General features: G+C 42.2%; 1 protein-coding gene across 4 annotated transcripts in view; it reads right to left on the reverse strand.

Annotated features, from left to right (window-relative positions):
- SPON1 (spondin 1) overlaps nt 1-19,826 on the reverse strand; it is a 257,912-nt gene that overhangs the window by 207,176 nt on the left and 30,910 nt on the right. The window lies entirely within an intron of this gene.

The following is a 19,826-nucleotide window of genomic DNA, read 5'->3' on the forward strand; positions in this document are numbered from 1 at the left end:
TCATGCTGTCCACGTCCTGGGAAATGGCAGCATCTATGCTCTCACCCTTGACTCACCACCTCCTCCCTGAGGTCACCCTGGGTCTTGTTGGTACCGAACTCCTATATCTTTGTGATCTTGGTCAACGCAGCTTCCTCCTAAACACAGCTTCCCATTATTCATTCATTCATTCAGTGCCGATCGCCCCACGACACACAGTCATGAACCAAACAAAAATGGTAACTGTGGGTTACAACAGCCAGGTGAATCAGGTATTAAATATCTTTGTTTTAAAGGCAAGAAATACAGAAATGTGTAAAGTAGAAAGTGAATTGTGTCTGTTTCCACTTCCCAGAAAAAAAGCACTGTTTTAACTGTTGGTTCATCTTATCTTGCTGTTCTGTAACTTTGTTTTCTCTTACTATCCCCCAAATAGATCTTTATCCCCATACATATCTATCTACCATATATTTCTAAATGCTTGCAAAATAATCTCCATATATATCTATCTACCATATATTTCTAAATGCTTGCAAAATATCTTGCCAGATATATTCTATGTATTTCGTCTGTATCAACTTCCTGAATTCTCAGCATAGTTTTATGAGTTAGTACTATAATTATCCCATTTTAATGCTAAGGAAACTGAGAGTCCCAGAAAGTTTCCTGGAGACCTGAGGTCACACGGTTGGTAATTCAAATGCTGGCAGTTGGATTCCAGAACACTAGCTCTTAGCCACTGGTCCCAGCATTCCACTGCCAAGATGTCCCATCATTTCTTTTAATTAATCCTGTATGGTGGACTTTTAGATCAATTAACCCTCTTTTTTTTTTTCTTTCTGTTATAAACAAGGCTGCAATCAACATTCTTGCACTTGCATCAGCCTGTACTTGTCTCAGTCTGTCTGTTGGGTTCACTCCTAGAAGTGGCAGTTTAGAGTTAAAGGGTATGAGCGTTCTCCGTTTGATACACATCGCCAAACCAACAGAAACGTTGAATTAATTTGCACCCCCACAGACTGCACGCGATAGAGATTGCCATTCCCTCCTCACCCCTTGGCGCTGCTGAACCTGCTCTGGCGGTGACTGCTGCTGCAAGCTCCTCACCGCCAAATCTGACAGCTCTTCATAGCCTCGTCCTGCCACACGGACCCCTGCAGACACGCCCTCCTGGAAGCCGTTCCTGGGCTTCTCTTGGGTCTCTTCTTTGGCTCTCCTCTCCTCTAACAGGGAGACGCTGAAGTGCTCTTATTATCCCTGTGTTACTAATGAGGGCGCTGAGGCACAGCAGGATTAAGGAACTTGCCCACGGTCATAAATCTCCAAAGTGGCTGAGCTAGGATTCAAACCAGGGCAATCTGGCTTCAGAGTCCATATGCCTGAATACAATGTCAGACTGCCTCTCAGCACACTGGATGATAAAGAGGCCTCAGGAGTAACGTACCCCCAGTGGAGCTCAACACCCTCCTCCCTCATAAACTCTCCTTCAATCAAGGCAGAAACTTGGGAGTCTCCTTGGACTTGTGCCTCTTTCCTCCCCCAAGTCCAATCAGTTACCTTCTGAACATATTCTGAGATATTCCGCTGTGCCCGGCTTACGGTAAATGCTTAATAAATGCTGGCTGCTATTACCAGGCTCTTCACGTTTGAACTGCCCCGACTGTCTTGTCTTTGACCATCCAAAACCCTCCTGCCCACTGAACTCACCTGATCTACTGGCCACTCTTTTACTTTGGGTCTTTGAGTGCTGTATTGTCCCCTCTGCTGTGAATGCTCTGTACTACACTCTCCCTAATTAATTCCGTTACCACTTAGCCCAAGGGTCACATCCACTAGGAGCCCTTCTGTTTTCCGTCCCCACTCTCCCACTGACCTTCCAGCATGCTCTGCACATCTCCTTGCCAGCCCTTATCACACTGGAGTGCAATCATTGGTTTGCTTATCTGTTCCCTTCCCCTGCCAACCCTGCATTCCCAGACCAGGTTATAAGCTCCTCGGGAATAGAATATGGGATTTCAAACTCAGTCCCTTCCCTTCCCCGTCCCCCTGCCCTTCCTTTATCTTCTATCTCAATTACAGGCATCATTAAACTAGAAATTTCTGTATCCTCTTTTAAACCTCACAGCAAACCTCAAACTCTAATATGTTTGAATCCATTCTTTCTTTTCCATTCCCAAGTGACTACCTGGGTGCTTTAAGATGTCAGCCTTGATAACTTCGGCAGAGCAGATCTCTTTTTTCCATTTGGAACCTCGTGAGGGCTTTCGGCAGAGACCTACAGAGGTGGAACCAGCTGTTTAAAAGGTGCTTCAAATTCAAACAGAGGCCCTCTGCTCTTTGTAGATTGAATATATCCCTGCATTGTAACACATTATAACCCCTTTCTACACACAAATTAGCAACAAGATCCAACTACTCTAAGCAGTACCTTGCCCCAGGGTTATTTCATAGGCCAAGGGAGGTAAAGAATTGCTCAGTAGCTCTGGCAAAGACTTCTTAAAACCAAGTGTAAGTTAATCAATCAGGCAGGCGATCAATAAAATATAACACCAAACACAGTTTGATAATAGTGAACTCTCATTCTAAATAGTCCATGATTCATGAGTTTGGTCGATACATTACAACGATGTAACAAGTACAAAAACACAAGCAGCCTAAAAGTAGTTTATGTAGTGCATCCCTTATCAGAATGTATCTATTTTTCAAGATACTTAGCTAGTCTCAGCCAATCCAACAATTAACTTTGGCAATGTGCTGATTAGCAGCAGAGTTTTGGTGAATATCTTCCATTTGAGGGTCTAACTTTGTAAAGATTTAGAAAGGTAGCATGACTCCTCCACATATGGTTGGCCTTGCCACTTTCTGGCTTGGTAACTTTAGGCAAGTGGCTCAACCTCTGATCCTTCCCCTGTAAAATGTGGATAAGAACCCAGTTCTGTCTCCATCGCAGGGCTATCATGGAGCTCACCGAGAGGATGAATGTGGACATGATGTAAGCACTGGGTTCTCTAGAAGTGGAAGATGTGTTTTGCAAAAGGGTCAGTCCATATTTAAGCCAGACAAAAAAGAAGCTTCACTTACAGATTATTACAAACAAAAATAATGACAAGTTAATTTTAAGATCCTTCAGTTAATGCCTAATGCAGAAACAAGGATCTTCATTTAAAAAAAGCAAAACACATTGATACCGATTTTTAAAATCGGTATGCTTCATTTATTTTATTATTTGGCTTGCTCTATTAACTAAAGGGTGAGAAAATGTTCTAAAATAAGTTCAACTGTTGTTATTTATAACTTCATTGGCTTTCAACTCAATGAAAGTGCTTTAAAGAAACAATGTTATTTCAGGGCCCTGAATTCAGTTACACTTGGCCATGTGTTCAGTCTCAACTTGGAAAGTGGTTTGTAATATTTTCCTTAATGATGAATACTTCTGGAGGGTAAAATTCAATTTCTCATCTGGACGTAGGAAAATGCAACTATATGCCAGGCGGGCCGCTGACAGTTCAAATGGGCCTGACGGCAGCACTGGACCATACAAAAGTCCCCCTCTGTACCCGCAATCCGCGGGCACCTGCAAAGGGGGTATAAAGCCTGCCTTGCAGAATTGCAACACCCTGCATCCAGTTTGGAAGCAATCTGCAGTCAGCGGCCGCGCAATGCGCTCAGGTTTCACTGGCCAAAGGCCGGTGCCTGGCACTGAGTAAGTGATCACCAACTGTTGCCTGGATTGAAATGAGACAGTAGCACATTACTGTCTGCGGAGATAAAAGGAATTGTGTGAGTCAACACCAAGCTTCCTGACTTTCCCAATTCAAGTCCCCAAAGCCCTACTAAAATGATCATTTTAAAATTCTACTTTAAAAGTGTTAATTTTAGATTCAACCAGATATGAGCTATCTCAAATTCTTTTTGAACAAGGTTGGGTTTATATTTCTTTTTTAATGTGAGCATAAAAATATAACAGGAAAAAAAAAAAAACCTTCCTTACTCTGAGATTTTGTTTTAAAGCAGCCATTAGGAATAAATGAACAGTATGTTCAGTTGACGACTAATTAAATTTAGAAAAAACATCACCAATGCTATAGTTACATGGGCCCTTTTCCAAATAAATGCATGAATAAGTTGGCTGTGTGTTGGTATAACATCTACCTGGATGCACATGCTTTTGCCTCCTTGCTGAATGCAGGGACAGCACAATGGACTCAGGCTTTCAGATCTGTTGGTCTCACCAGTTAAACCCTTTCACAGGTGAGCGCAAGTGGAAAGTTCACAGAGGGTAGACTCACCTTACTCGTTTCCTGAACCACTTGGCTTCTCAGTGGTTCAAATGAATCATATTAAGTGAGATAGGGCGTGGAAAGTACATCGAACATAGCAAGTGCGCCTACGAAGTGTAGACACTGTCACTGAACCCACCAAGAAAAGAAAATTCCTGAGGCATCAGTAGTAGGATGTCCAGGAACAGTACTGTCTGAACCTGCCATGAGATTCCCTCCCTGTTTTGGACTTCCTCTTCCCTGCCAAGAGACAGAAAAAGAATTAGTCCCTTGGGGCGCCTGGGTGGATCAGTCAGTTTAGCGTCTGGCTTTGGCTCAGGTTATGATCGCAAGGTTCGTGAGTTCATGAGTTCATGAGTTCGAGCCCCACATCGGGCTCACTGCTGTCGGCACAGAGCATGCTTCAGATCCTCTGTCCCTCTCTCTCCCCTGACCCCAGACCCCCTCTCCCTCTCTCTCAAAAATAGAAAAAGAAACATAAAAAAAAAAGAAAAGAAAAAGAATTAGTCCTAATATTAGGTGACCTCAGGGTATAAGTCGTCAACTGTCCAGGCCTCTGTGGCCACCTGCACTTGACCCATAAGAAGGAAAAGCAGTGGTTTCACACTTCAGAGATCCCTCCCATAGTCCTGGCAGTTTATGGACGTTTCCGCAGTCTGCTATGAGCAATTCAGCTAAGGCAGGTAAAGTCAGAGGTGACCCAGAGCTCACATATTCCCTGGAGGTGTTGCTAAGACTCCTGAGCCCCCGGCACACCACACAGGGGCAGCACCACTCACTCTGCTCCCCACAGGAGCTATTGCCAAACAGCCAACATGGATGTGCATTGAGACATTTCCAATATTCTCTTGTTCTTTGGCAGTGGGAACACAAAGTCTTTATTACTGAGCTTTACATTTATCCACAGTTACAAGTGCCAATCAACCAAGTCTTTGGAACATCAGTTCACAAATTATCAAAAACTTTAATCACCTTCATAGCTCTTAATAGACTGGAAACCATTTTAATAAACTAAACTGCAACACAAGAAAAGTTTTTATGGTCAAAGGTTTTTTTTTTTTTTTTTCCTCCACGTATTTATATAATGAAAAACAGGAAATAATACTCAAGCTACAACTCAATGAGGAAAGGTAAAGCGGACTATTTGGGACCTATTAAAAATTACGTTTATCCAGGATTCTGCTTCTAAAATTTATAGATATACAGGTGAGTGTGCACACATACACATATGAACGTGCATATTGATTTGCAATAGAAAGAGGTAAAAAAAATATATAAACAATAAAACATCCATACAATGAAATTTAAAAATTTCATAATTCTGTATGTTTGTTCTACAACAAGAATATACTACTTTTTGTAATTAAACTAATACTTTACAATGCTACTTAAAAAGACCAAAGCCATAAATTTATGTAAGAAGAGGTAGGCTTCTGATCTGGTCCCTGGAAAATGTCTCCTGTGTATTATGTCCCTCAGTTTACAATTAAAGATACGGAATGTGTTCTTCCATTTACTTCCAAAGACATGGCACAGAGGTGCCAATGCCTGGCATGGTCACACATGCATGCCCCAGCTTATCGTTCTTCCCCAGAACACAGCACCAGACTCTTCTCTTCCCAAACTCCAGATAGTTTCCACCAATGGATCAGCACCGACACACAAGATAAAACCTGCTGTGGTTCCTCAAATCTAAGATGCTACTGAGTGTAGGAGGCATCAGTGAACCAGTAATGGTTTATCTAGGGAGAAGGACTCCTCTGTTTCATGTGCACATCAATGGTAAGATGTATTCTGATTTCAAACTACATTGTTAAAATGGGCCTTTCAGAATGGAGAGCCTGGAGCCTGTTTCCGATTCTGTGTCTCCCTCTCTCTCTGCCCCTCCCCCGTTCATGCTTTGTCTCTCTCTGTCCCAAAAATAAATAAACATTGAAAAAAAAAATTAAAAAAAAAATGGGCCTTTCAGAATGGGTAGAATGCTGTGGGTCTGTGATGGCCCCTCCTTCCTTGCCCTCCCTATGTAATTCTGTGCTTGCTACCATACTACTTCCTGTTAGGGGGTCAGCCTGGGGCTCAGCCGGTTAAGCATCTGACTCTTGATTTCGGCTCAGGCCCTTATCTCAAGTTTTGTGAGTTTGAGGCCCGCATCGGGGTCTGAGCTGGCAGGGCACAGCCTGTTTGGGATTCAGTCTTCCTCTCTCTCTGCCCTTCCCCCCACTCACTCTCTATCTCTCTCTCAAAATAAATTTAAAAATAGACTAATAAAAAAGAAGAAGAAGCTGGCACAGCACAGACACAGTCAGTGGGCGGGGCCCACTCAGTCCACGTAGCTAGAAGAAGCGGGGCCGGGGATCCAGAAATTGCTGGCAGATTCAAGTAGGCCAGAGGCAGCCTGGGCTGGGAGAGGGGCAGGATGTGGGTCTCTCACACACAGCCTCTCCCCCAGCATAAGCTTCTAATTTAATTGCGGACAAAAGCTTCAAAAGAATCAGCCCTTTCAGTTGACTGTGTTTCATGCTCCCCTTTCCCTAAAGACCATGGCAACTATAAACAGGCTTTAACTTTCTTTCTCCTGTCCACAAAAAACCCAAGGGACAAAACACCCCAAAGTTTGGGAATCATTGCTGTGTGGGCTTAAGCAAGCAAGTAAGAATCCCTGAGTCTGTTCCCTCATCTCTAAAATATTTGCAACACGTTCCCATAGATGGCTTGTAGAGATTAAAGTCAATAGGGCACCCAGTGCCTGGTATCCAACGGGCACTCAATCAATGCTAGCCATTACTAAGAGTAGTATGGTGATAAGCACAGTGAAACTATTACATCCTCTAGGGGGTGTGCTTGACCAGGATGGAGCCTAAATCTAGAGACGTGAATAAGTTTTTAAATGGTTGACATGGCCAGATATTTCAGAACTGTTTCTTATAATCTACCTTCCTTGAGAATAAGTGCACCGGGATGCGCTTAGAAATTTAATAAGGTGAGCGAGATTTCCCGCAGCTGGGTAAACTGGTTGCTTCAGAGGCAGCGTGTTCAACAGTAGCAACATGGAGAACAGAATTCAAGCATTTGAGTTGCATATACCCCAGGAAGGTCCTACTCCATATCCAGGCAACACAGTGAATGGGACTTAGGGGCAAGCGCAGCCATAAAACCACTGGCGGGTCAGAGAATTTGGGGAAACAATTGTCACAAAGCCCCTTAATTCCCCTTTCTCTCTCTTTTTTTTCACAGAATGGCCAAATTGGATTAATTTGCAAGTCTTACTCAGAGAGTAGCTCTAAAATGACTAATGATCACTGCTTTACTGAGAGTCGGGTTTTTTTTTTTGTTTTTGTTTTTGTTTTTTTATTCCAAAATCCCAAACTAGGATAAAAAGCTGCCTACATGGAAGTGGAGTGGGCTTGGCTTTCTCAGTCTCTGAGCACCACCCCCATGCCCTCGCCAATGAAACACACAGGCTACACAGAGTGTGTTCAAAGAACAGAAGCAAAGGACTATCTATTCAATAACCTGCATAATCAGCCTCAGAATGAACAGAAGTTGTTAGCCTGGGCCTCTGGGACTGCCTGGATCCATATTCCCAGCCTGTAAGCTATTCCGAACGGGAAGCAAGAACCCAGGTTCAGGCTGGAACACACTGATTTAGTAACATGTGTGCAATCACATTTGGAGAATGGGGTTGCTGTTAGAAACAGACGCACAGGGAGAAGATGCGAGAAATATCATAGTCATTGGGGACCATTTGGTGCAGGGACAGGCAACACGTCTCCAAAAAGGTGGGATACATAAATAGACATATATAATATTTCATAACGAAGAAACGAAACATAAAATGTAGCTGCGTTTTTGTTCAGCAAACACTTATTCATTAATTAACTACCAAGAACTAATTTTTGTGCTGGACTCTGGAGATGCCAAGATGACGAAAACATGCTTTACCTTCAAGGGACTTGCCGTCTAGAAGAGTGAGGACAAGAGGTACAAATTAAAGGAAAATTCATCCGAACCAAGGACAATGGAAGCCTAAGGTGGATGTGGCTTCTACTGGGGGCTGGGGTGGCAGAGGAGGAACAGGAATAGCTTCGTAGGGGAAGTGTGATTTAGTGGAAAGGACATAGACATAAGATATGAATCCAACTTAGTGTAGCTTATAGAAAAGAAAAAGCATCACACCTGGCTTACCTGCCTCAGTGAATTTGGATAGCTGTGAACAGATGCATGATAATCTATTGAGAAACAAGCTTGCGTAGAGAGTAATCAAATTTCCCCACATGCGTGCTCACGTGCACAGGCACATACGCACACACACGTGCACATTTTGCTCACCTGGGTTACCTGTTTGGCCTATGTTCTCAGGAGTTTCCCCCTCTCAATGAATGTAAAGCTTCCACATTCTCTGCCTTCACTGGCCTCACCTTCTACCTAATGTCTCCCTCCAACTCTGCCTTCCCTTCCACCTCCATGCTTCCCTCTGCCACATCCATCTTTGACATCTGTGCCTCTTCCTTTCCAGAATGAGCTCCCTGTCATCTCCTAATCCCATCCTGCTCTCATCTCCAGATGTTAATCCTCTTGTATCTCTGATCTTTCCTGTCTATCATGGTTTTACCAACAGCCAAAGTCCAAATAACCAGCCTGAATCCAGTCTTGAGTTCCCAATTCAAATTTCCAACCAACAGTGAACCTCTCCAACTGAATCATCTGCTGGGCTTTCCAACAGGTACAAGACGGAGTTGTGACTTTTCCACCAACCTCTCTCGTCTTCCACTATCTGATCTCCGCCCTGCCATTATTCCATTATCTGTTCATTTCTTCCTGCGATAGGTATTTGTTAGGCAACTATGTGTCTCAGACAACACGATAAGCACAAGGAATATAATGCCTGCTGTTATCAACTGATGGGAAAGATGGACATAAACACATAGTCCTCAATTATAAACACAATTATAGTCATGGAATTTTCTACAAATGAAAGATATGTGTGTAGTGAGAGTATATAAGGATGCTACGGAAAACGTTCCAAGGGAGCAACTTCCAACATATATGCTGAGATCTGAAGACTGGGTTGACATTAGGTAGGAAAAGATGGGTTGAGTGTTCCAAAAAAAGCAACAAAAACATTTATTTACAAAGGTCCTGGGGTTGGAGGGAACTTGGACTATTCAAAGATTAGTGTATCTACAGCCCAGGGAGTAAGGGGGAGTTGTTGTGACAAGAAAGATAAGTATAGGCCAGAACTTGATGGGCCTTATAGGCTGATATGAAATTTTGTATTCTTCCTGAAATTTTAGTAGTAAATTGACTACCTTCAACAAACATTTGTTAAGTATCTACTTTACAATAGATACATTTCCAGATGCTGGGGACACAGGGACTATAGTAGAAAGTGAAACAGAGTCCTGACCCCATGGAGTTGACATACTGGTCCTATAGGCTACTGAAGGGTACTTGGCAGAACCACTGTGAGGTGACAAAAGTGGGTACAGGGAGGTCACTGTGGCCATCCAGGGGTACATGACAACAGACTGGATTAAGACTGAGCTGCGAAGAAAGAAGATGGTGAATCAGAAGGATACTTTAGGAGGTACCATCAAGAGAACTTAGTGATGGATTGGTCAGTTTCTGTTTATGGTGAAATTTTTGGTTGTTATTTCAAGAAGGGAGAGTCACGGAGGAAGAGGTATAAACCTTGAGCTGGAGAAAAGGCTCTAATGGAAAAGGAAAGACTGGCTCTACAAAAGAGGGAAGGAGCCCTTGGCCATTAAAGGTTCCTGAGAAGGTTAGAGAGGGAGATTCCCAGAGCCCATGCATCGGACATGACCTTGGGAGGAGGGAGAGAGTGCTCAGTTACCTTAGTAGGAGGATGGCGAGAAAGATGCAGGCAGGTTGATTAACTTGATAGCAGCAAGTTAAGGAATTCTGGTCCTGGGATTTCCTTTTTTTTTTCCCCCAATAGGGAAAGAGAGCAGGCCATTTGATGACAGTGATGTGGAAAGAGGTAAAGAACGGTAAGAAATTAGAGGAAGTCAGCACTAGGAAAATGGGAAAGAGAACCTTCCAGAATAATTTAGTCAGATTTCCAGGCAGATTGAGGGCCCTCCAAAGTCAGTGATCCTAAGTAGATGTGTGTGGTAGGCAGAAATGTCCCCCCAAAATATATTTACTTCCTAATCCCTGGAGCCTAAGCATATAACCTTATATGGCAAAAGATAAGATTAATTTGAGGATCTTGAGAGGAGTTTATCCCAGAATGCCTGGGTGGGCCCTAAATACAATCACATGCATCCTTAAAAGATGAAGGTAGGAGGAGTTTTGAGACAGAGGCATAGGGGAGAAGGCCATATGAAGACAGAGGTTGGAGTGATGTGGCCACAAGCCAAGACTGCTGGCAGCCCTCAGAAGGGGGGAGGAGTGGATTCTCCTCTAGATCCCCCGGAGGGATCTAGATTTTGGCCCAGTGAAACTGGGGCCAAAGGTTGATTTTGGCCCAGTGAAACTGATTTTGGACTTCTGGACTCCAGAACTATGAGAGAATACATTTCTGCTGTTTTAAGCCTCCATGTTTGTGGTCATTTGTTACAGCAGCCACAGAAAACTAATACACATCAATCTACCCAGCTGTACTGCAGTGAGGCTTTCTGCAGGGCTCAGATGTGAGCACAAAGAAACAGAAGACATATTCACTCAGGGTGAGAGTATGGCCAGGTGGGTGTGAAGATAGGGATAAGGAGGTTCTGGGCTATGGCACGAGTGTTAATGGGATAATGAACTTAGATGAGCAGAGGCAAGAAGAGAGGAGGGGGCAGTCAGATGGAAGGACAGCAGAGGGCTCAAAGGACTGGCCACCTACCACCCATGCCAAGCAGGAAGCCTCAGAGTCCTACTCAGCCTTCATTTGTCCCCAGTATTCAACAGGTCAGGGACCCTGGACATGTGAGCTCTTTAATGCCTGCCACGAATATTCATCTTTTGATGAGTGGGCCTCATCATCTCTCCTGGGGCTCTTGCCACAATCTCATAACCAGCCTTCTGGTCTCTGGTCTTACATTTGTCAAATTCTTCTAGATTGATGAGAGTTATCTTCCTTGAATGCATATTTAATTATAATTAATTATACTGTTGTTCCCTAGTCTAAAACTCTCCTCCCCTTGCCAACAAATATATTTCCATCTGAAGTTGGTAAAAGGATAAAGTCCATAGCCTTAAACTAGCATGAAGGGGCATTGAGATTCTGGCCTTCCCCAGTTTCGTCTCACGGCCCAAGCTATGCACTAGCAACCTGGAAATCCTTGCCATTCCCAGATCATAGCACCCTTTTCCTTGCCTCTAATCTTTTGGCCTTGCTCTTCCCTCTGCCAGTGCCACCCTCCCTTCAAGCTTTGAAATTAAGCTAAAGATTAACTTCTCCCATGTTCCCCCTAATAATAAGTGCCAATGTTTATTAGTTCCAATGTATTAAACATCGTGTTAAATCCTTTTCCTAGAATTACCTCATTTGATTCATCCAGTGAAGTAGGTATGATTATTATTATTCCCATTTAACAGGGAGGAAGAAAGGGGCTTAGAGAGGCCACAGAATGGAGTTGCAGAATGAGGATTTGAACTCAACTCTCTTAGGCTCTAAACTGTCAACAGTGTTTTACTGGACCCAATGGGGATAACCACACCTCTTTTGTGCTTCAGAAGCCCGTTGTGCTTACCCTTAAGGAGCTGTGGTAATGATTATAAAAGTTATGATTACTAATGTTTAACCACTTACTATGTGCCAAGGATTCTGATAGTCTCTCGTACGTTTAACCTCTTCATTATTTCTATTTTTTTTAGACAAACGAATGGAAAGTAGGAGGGCTCAAGTTACACAGTTAGCAAAGAGTAGAACAGGGATTTAAATCCATGTGGTCTGTGGGGTGTCTGAGTGGCTCAGTTGGTTAAGCATCTGACTCCTGGCCTCAGCTCAAGTCTTGATCTCAGGGTTGTGCCCCATGTTGGGCTTCACGTGGAGCCTACTTAAAAATAAAATATATATATATACATATATATATATATACACACACATATATATGTATGTATATATATATATATATATATATATATATATGTATATAATATATAAATAAATCCATGCTGTCTAATTCAAAAAGCCACAGTCTTACCTTGTCGTCTAGAATAAGGCAGTGGGCAACAAATGTTTAAGTGAAGTACGAATAGGCATCATTATCATGTAGATGATGCTTACAGCCATAGGAATGAATGAGCCGAACTTAGACTGTACAGAAAGGACAGAAAAGTCACAGGACTGAGTTTGGGGGAGTGCAACATTTAAAGCAGTGGGTCTCAGGGTGCCTGGGTGGCTCAGTCGGTTAAGCATCCAACTTTGGCTCAGGTCATGATCTCGCAGCTTGTGAGTTGGAGCCCCGCGTCAGACTCTGTGCTAACAGCTTGGATCCTGCTTTGGATTCGGTCTCCCTCTCTCTCTGGCCCTCCCCTGCTTGCTTGCGCTCTGTCTCTGTCTCTCTCTCTCAAAACAAAAAAAATTAAATAAACATTTTTAAAATTTTTAATAAAATAAAATAAAGCAGTGGGTCTTGGTGAAGGCAGTTTTGTCTCCAGGGGGCATCTGACAACATCTGGAAAATTTCTGGATTATCATAATTGGTGTGTGGGAGGGTGCTACTGGTCTTCAGTGGGTAGAAGCCAGGGACGCTGCTAAACACCCTTCAATGCACAGGACAGCTGCCTGCAACAAAGAATTATCTGACCCCAAATGTAAACAGTGCCAAGTCTGAGAAACAGATTTACAGGCCAGGTAGAGAAAAGAAGCAAACAAAGCCACGGCCAGAGCCAGAAAGAAAAATAAATAAAACTGGGAAGACACAAGAGGAGAGTGTTTTAGGAAACAGCAAGTGGTTAGCCCTCTCTGACGTTGAAGGATATATAAGGAGATGATGGAGAAGGGTCTACTGACAACATGGAGACCACTGAAGAAGCTGGAAGAACCAGTTCAGTGGAGTAACAGGGCTAAATCTAGGCTGAAGGGGTTAAGAAGTGAATGGATGGTGAAGATGGAAGAAAAACTACGCGTAGACATCACTGTCTTGAGATATTTGGCTCTGAAGTGGGGGCAGAGAAATGAGGTAATGGTTGGGGGAGATGTGCAGAGCTAGGACCTTCCGGGTTTTTTAATGATAGGAGATGTTAGAGGCACTGCCTCCTCCCCAGTCTGGACCCTTACCAGCCTCCTCAATGGTGCCCTGGTTCCCTCTCCTCCAGCCACTACCTCGTTTCTCTTCCCATCTTCCATTGTACCCCTGGGTTTGTCAGTCCTGCGAAAATCACATCACCTGTTCACTTGGCTCCGGCCACCAGGCTCTTGAGGACTGATGGAGACAATTACAAATCTAGTCTGAAGGTTCCTCCTAGGAACGTGTGTTTTCTGTCGCTGGGCAGTCTTTCCGTTCACCTTATGGACTTCATACTTACTCCTGCCCTTGTTCCCAGCCTCTTCCAACTCTTCAGTCCTCAGCCCCATCCTGACCTCCTCTACAGATAAGCCTGCCTCTCCCTACTTGAAAAACACTTGTTGAGCATGTTTCTGGTCAAGCTGTAATCAAATGTGTCCATACACTTCTTGAAACGTGGTCTGTGAGGCACCTGTACCAGATTTACCTGGGGTGTTTCTTAAAAAATGCAGGGCTCTCTGCCCCAGCTCCTCACCCTCTTACATGCATAGGATCAAATTCTCGGGGTCGGGACCTAGAGAGGTGCATTATAAACAAGAGCCCAGGAGATGCTGATGTTCACTACAATTTGAAAAGCAGTGTTATATATTATTTGATCTTCTCAATAATCTCGTGAGGGAGATATTACTATTAAAGTCTGAATTATATGGAGAGCATCCTACGTGAACTCTATCACCTTCATTTCTTATTCATCAAATTGTTGTATATTTTCACCAGTTTCCTTTGCCTTTGCCCTGCCCTCAAATAAAGAAGTATGCCCCCCCACCCCCAATTAAGAATAAGTTCTCTTTAAAATGTTGTCTTTGATCCATACTCTCCTTTCCTCTTCTGGTACTTGGATCTATCAATTGATGATAGTGGTAATTATAATAGCTATCATTTATTGATCACATAGTATGTACCAGGTACTTTGATAAGTCTTTTTTATTTAGCTCATCTAATCTTCAAACATTTCTTCTACTCCTTTCCCATTTTTTTTGGTCTGGTATTCCCATTGTACCTATGTCATGCCTTTTGTAATTGTCCCACAGTTTTTCGATATTCTGAACTTTTTTTTGGCCATTCTTTTTTTTTTTTTTTTTTTTTTTTTACCTTTGCATTTCAGCTTGGAACACCTCTACTGACATATCTTCAAGCTCACTGATCCTTTCCTTGGCCACATCCAATCTACTGGTGAGTCCATCCAAGGTATTCATTACCTGTTACAGTATTTTTGGCTTCTAGCATTTTCTTTTGATTCTTTCCTAGAATTTCAAATTCTTTGCTTACATTACCATCTGCTCTTGCATGTTATACACTTTTTTCTTTACGGTGCTTAGCATATTATTCAGTTATTTTAAATTCCTAGTCTGATAACTCCAAAATCTCTGCCCTGAGTTTGGTTCTGCTGTTTGCTTTGTCTCTTCATGGTGTTTTTTCTTGCCTTTTAGCATGCCTTGTAATTTTCTGTTGAAAGCCAGAGATGATCTATAGGATAACAGGAACTGAGATAAATAAAATGCTAGTGTGAAGTTTCATGTTTATCTGGTTAGAAGTTAGGCTGTATTTAACGTTTGCTGTGGTTGTAGGTGTCAGAGGTTTCAATACCCTCTAGTATTTTTATTTCTGTCTCCTCTATTATCTTTGGTTTTCTCTAGAAACTCCCTCTTAAATTGTCATTATACTGGAATCCTGTTGATGAGACAATAAGGTATTGGGAAGGGGAAGCAGTCTATAACCTTATTATTAACCTCAGATTTCTTACTGGGCCAGAGTCTCTGGCTATGATTTTCAGAAGTTTCTTAGCCTTTATTCCTCCCCTTATATGAGATAGGAAGGCTAGAGGTGGCTAGAGTTGGCTAATTGTCCTTCTCCCAGCTCAGATAAGGCTCTGGTAGTCTCCTTTGAGGGCAGATCTTATTATGGAGACTGTTCTGGATATATTTCAAAATGGTTATTGTTTCCCTCCCTCTGCCTGAAGCAGGAGAAAATTTCTCTCTCCTTCACCAGGTGAGAACATGGTGGGGCTTCTAGAGGTAAAATTCACAAAAGTGTGGGGGCGCCTGGGTGGCTCAGTCAGTTAAGCCCTCGACTTCAGCTCAGGTCATGATCTCGCGGTCTGTGAGTCTGACCCCTGCATTGGGCTCTGTGCTGATAGCTCAGAGTCTGGAGCCTGCTTCAGATTCTGGGTCTCCCTCTCTCTCTACCCCTTCCCCACTCATGCTCTGTCTCTCTCTCTCTGCCTCAAAAATGAACAAACATTTGGGGCGCCTGGGTGGCTCAGTCGGTTGAGCATCTGACTTTGGCTCAGGTCATGATCTCATGGTTTTTGAGTTTGAGCCCCGCTTTGGGCTCTGTGCTGTCAGCTTGGGGCCTGGAGCCTGCTTCAGATTCTGTGTCTCCCTCTCTCTCTGCTCCTTCCCTGCTCACACTCTGTCTCTCTCTCAAAAATAAATAAAGATTAAAAAAATGAACAAAAATTAAAAAAAAATTTTTTTAATTCACTGAAGTGTTGAGATCCCTTAATATTGGGCTCCAAGGGATTTAACTCTCAAGGTAGTCTATACTCAGCCTCTAGCTATCTGTCAGTGACAATTTAAGTGTCCCCATCAGTTACTGTCTCCAGCAACTTCTGCTCCTGATAAGCTATGATTCTCAGTAGCCCATGTCTCTCCAGGTTGGAGGCAAGGAGGGGGCCGTTTGTCTTGTGTCCTCAATTCACTGATGGATATAATTAGAGTTCTTGATTTTCAATTTTTCAGCTTCTTTCTTGTGAGGACAGGAGTGGACTTCCAAGCTCTTTCTATGTCAAAGCAGAAACTGGAGATCCTTATCTAATCTTTACAACTCTCCAAGTTAGTATTTTTCCAAACTGACAGGCAAGGAAACTGAAGCTTAGCAAGGTTAAATTAAGTGGCCCAAACTTATGCAGTCAGTGAGGGGGTGAGTGGCTATGTTGCCACAAAGATGATAACATTAAATTGGGATTCAGGCAAGGTCCTGTACTAGGAAGCCAGAAAGGTATCTGTACAAGTATAGGCTGCTTTGGAAAGAGGCTAGGAGGTGTGTATAAGTGTGTGTGTCCTCATATAGATGCATATGAAGAAACCCTGGGATGTCAGCTGACTTTGAGAAGGAAAGGGGTGAAAATTTGGTTCCAGAATCCTTGTCTTTACCATACCATCAGTGTCATTCCATTGTCAAAAAGAACAACTTATTTTAGGGCTGAATTTAAAAAGGCACACCTAAGAAATTGAAAGCTATTTATTAAATGCCTACTATGTGCCAGGCACTGTGACAGTACGGAAGAGATACAGTGCTTAACAAAGCAGTGTCCCTACTTTCATGGAGTTGATATTGTAGTGAGGAAAACTAGCTAGTAACCCACAAGTTATAACAGGTCAGATGGTGATAAGTCAAATAAAGAGAACTAAAGCAGGATAAATGGGATTGAGTGATACAGGTATTGTTTTATAAGATGTGGTCAGAAATGGATGCTTTGACAAAAATGACCTTTGAGGGGCACCCGGGGTAGCTCAGTCGGTTGAGTTGAACTTCGGCTCAGGTCATGATCTCATGGTTCGTGAGTTCAAGCCCCACATCGGGCTCTGTGCTGACACCTCAGAGCCTGGAGCCTGCTTCAGATTCTGTATCTCCCTCTCTCTCTCTCCCTCTCTCTCTTCCCCTCCCCTGGTCATGTTCTATCTATCTCTCTCAAAATAAATAAAAACATTTTAAAAATGTAAAAAAAAAAAAAAAAGGTAACTACACAAGAATGGGACTTGTAAATTGTGGTTTAGTAACCATGTGGTAAATGATGGGGACTCCTTCTAGCCAATACCCTGGTCTCCCACAAAGGATTGTGGAACTTCAGGTATCAGCTGGGGTCAAATGGAGGGACAGTTTTGTGTCCAAGGGGGCACACAAAGAATAACTTGGCAAAGGTTATACATACTTTCTAAAAGTAAGCTCTGAGTCAGGATCCTACTCAAATTCCTACTTGATCAGGTGTGACAGAAAGTGTTTTAATATACATCAAGAGCCTAAAAAGTATCTGGTACAGAAACTTTGGGTTCTATCCATGAATATGATTTAAAATATAGAAAAGCAATGTTCAGGCGCACCTGGGTGGCTTAGTTGGTTAAGCATCTGACTTAGGTTCAGGTCACGATCTTCCAGTTCATGAGATCAAGCCCCTAATTGGGCTCTCTTCTATCAGCACAGAGCCTGCTTGAGACCCTCTGTTCCCTTCTCTTTCTGCCTCTACCCTGTTCATCCTCTCTCTCTCAAAAATAAACATTAAAAAAAAAAAGCAATGTTCGTAGGGCAGGGATTTTTGTCTGTTTGATCATAGCTGTATTCTCACAGCTTAGAACATGCCTGTACAAGCTAGTGTTAATAAATATTTGTTGAATAAATAAATAAATAAATAAATGAAAAGGGTTTTCTTTACAAAAATTATTTATAATATTTTAAAAATTTACTTAAATTTCCTTCAATAGGCTACTGTTTAAATAAACTATGATCCATTCACTCTCTGGATTTAACTCTATTTTATTTATTTTTTATTATTTTTTTAACTCTATTTTAAAAAGCAAACAGATGGCTTAAATGTTTGTAACACCAGAATTAAAATCTAGCCCATAAAGTAATTAGATCTGGAATGGAGACTCAGTATTTTCATTTTAAAGATGAGGGGACTGTAAGGCCACACAGTGACTTACTGGCATTTTTAAGCTACTTAATACATAAATTATGAAAATTCTTTTGAAGAGGATACAAACAAATGGAAAGATATGGAATAATTCATGTAGTGAAAAATTTCCATACTATCTAAAGCAATCTTCAGATTCAATGCAATCTCTATCAAAATACCAACAGCATTTTTTACAGAACTAGGACAAATAATACTAAAATTTGTATGGAATCACCAAAAAAAAACCCTAATAGGCAAAGCAATCTTGAGAAGTAAAAACAAAGTTGGAGGTAGCACAATCACAGATTTTAAGATATATTGCAAAGCTGTAGTAATCCAAACAGTATGGTACTGGCACAAAAACAGACATAGATCAAGGAACATGATAGAGAGCCCAGAAATAAATCCATGCTTATATGGCCAATTGATATATGACAAAGGAGGCAAGGGTATACAATGGGGAAAGACCAGTCTCTTTGATAAATAGTGCTGGGAAAACTGGACAACTATATACAAAAGAATGAAAATGGACCACTTTCTTTTACCATACACAAAACTAAACTCAAAATGGATTAAAGACCTAAATGTAAGACATGAAACCATAAATTCCCTAGAAGAAAACATAGGCAGTAATTTCTTTGACATTGGCCACAGAAAAATTTTTTAGAGATGTCTCCTCAGGCAAGGGAAACAAAAGCAAAAGAAAATTATGAAAACTATTCCAAATAAAAAACTTTTGGACCACAAATGAAACCATCAACAAAATGAAAAGGCAACCTACTGAATGGGAGAAGATATTTATAAATGATATGTATGACGAGGGGTTAATTCCAAAATATATAAAGAACTTACAAAACTGAACACCAAAATACAAATAATCTGATTAAAAATGGGCAGAAGACAGGGGTTCCTGGGGGGCTCAGTTGATGAAGCATCTGACTCTTGATTTTGGCTCAGGTCACGATCTCATGGTTCATGAGTTCAAGCCCCACATCAGGCTGAGAGCGCAGAGCCTGCTTAGGATTCTCTCTCCCTCTCTCTCTCTCCCCCTGCCCTGCTCTTTCTCTCTCATGCTCTTTCTCTCTCTCGAATAAATAAATAAACTTTAAAAATGGGCAGAAGACCTAAATAGACATTTTTCCAGAGAAGGCATACAAATGAAAATATGCTCAACATCCCTCATCATCAGGGAAATGCAAATCAGAACCACAACGAGATAACACCTCACACCTGTCACAATGGCTAAAATCGACCATACAAGAAACAACACGTGTTGGCAAGGATGTGGAGAAAGGGGAACCCTTTGCACTGTTGGTGGGAATACAAACTGGTGCAGCCACTGTGAAAAACAGCATGGAGGTTCCTCAAAAAATTAAAAATAGAGGAGTATCTGGGTGGTTCAGTCGGTTGAGCGTCCAGCTTTGGCTCAGGTCATGATCTCGCAGTCGGTGAGTTCGAGCCCCACATCGGGCTCTGTGCTGACAGCTTAGAACCTAGAGCCTGCTTTGGATTCTGTGTCTCCCTCTCTATCTGCCCCTCCCTCACTCATGCTCTGTCTCTCTGTCTCAAAAATAAATGTTAAAAAAGATTTTTTTAAATTAAGAATAGAAATACCATATGATTCAGTAATTCCACTACTGGGTATTTACC

Source organism: Acinonyx jubatus, chromosome D1 (genome assembly GCF_027475565.1).
Source record: "Acinonyx jubatus isolate Ajub_Pintada_27869175 chromosome D1, VMU_Ajub_asm_v1.0, whole genome shotgun sequence".
Classification (NCBI taxonomy): Eukaryota; Metazoa; Chordata; class Mammalia; order Carnivora; family Felidae; genus Acinonyx; species Acinonyx jubatus.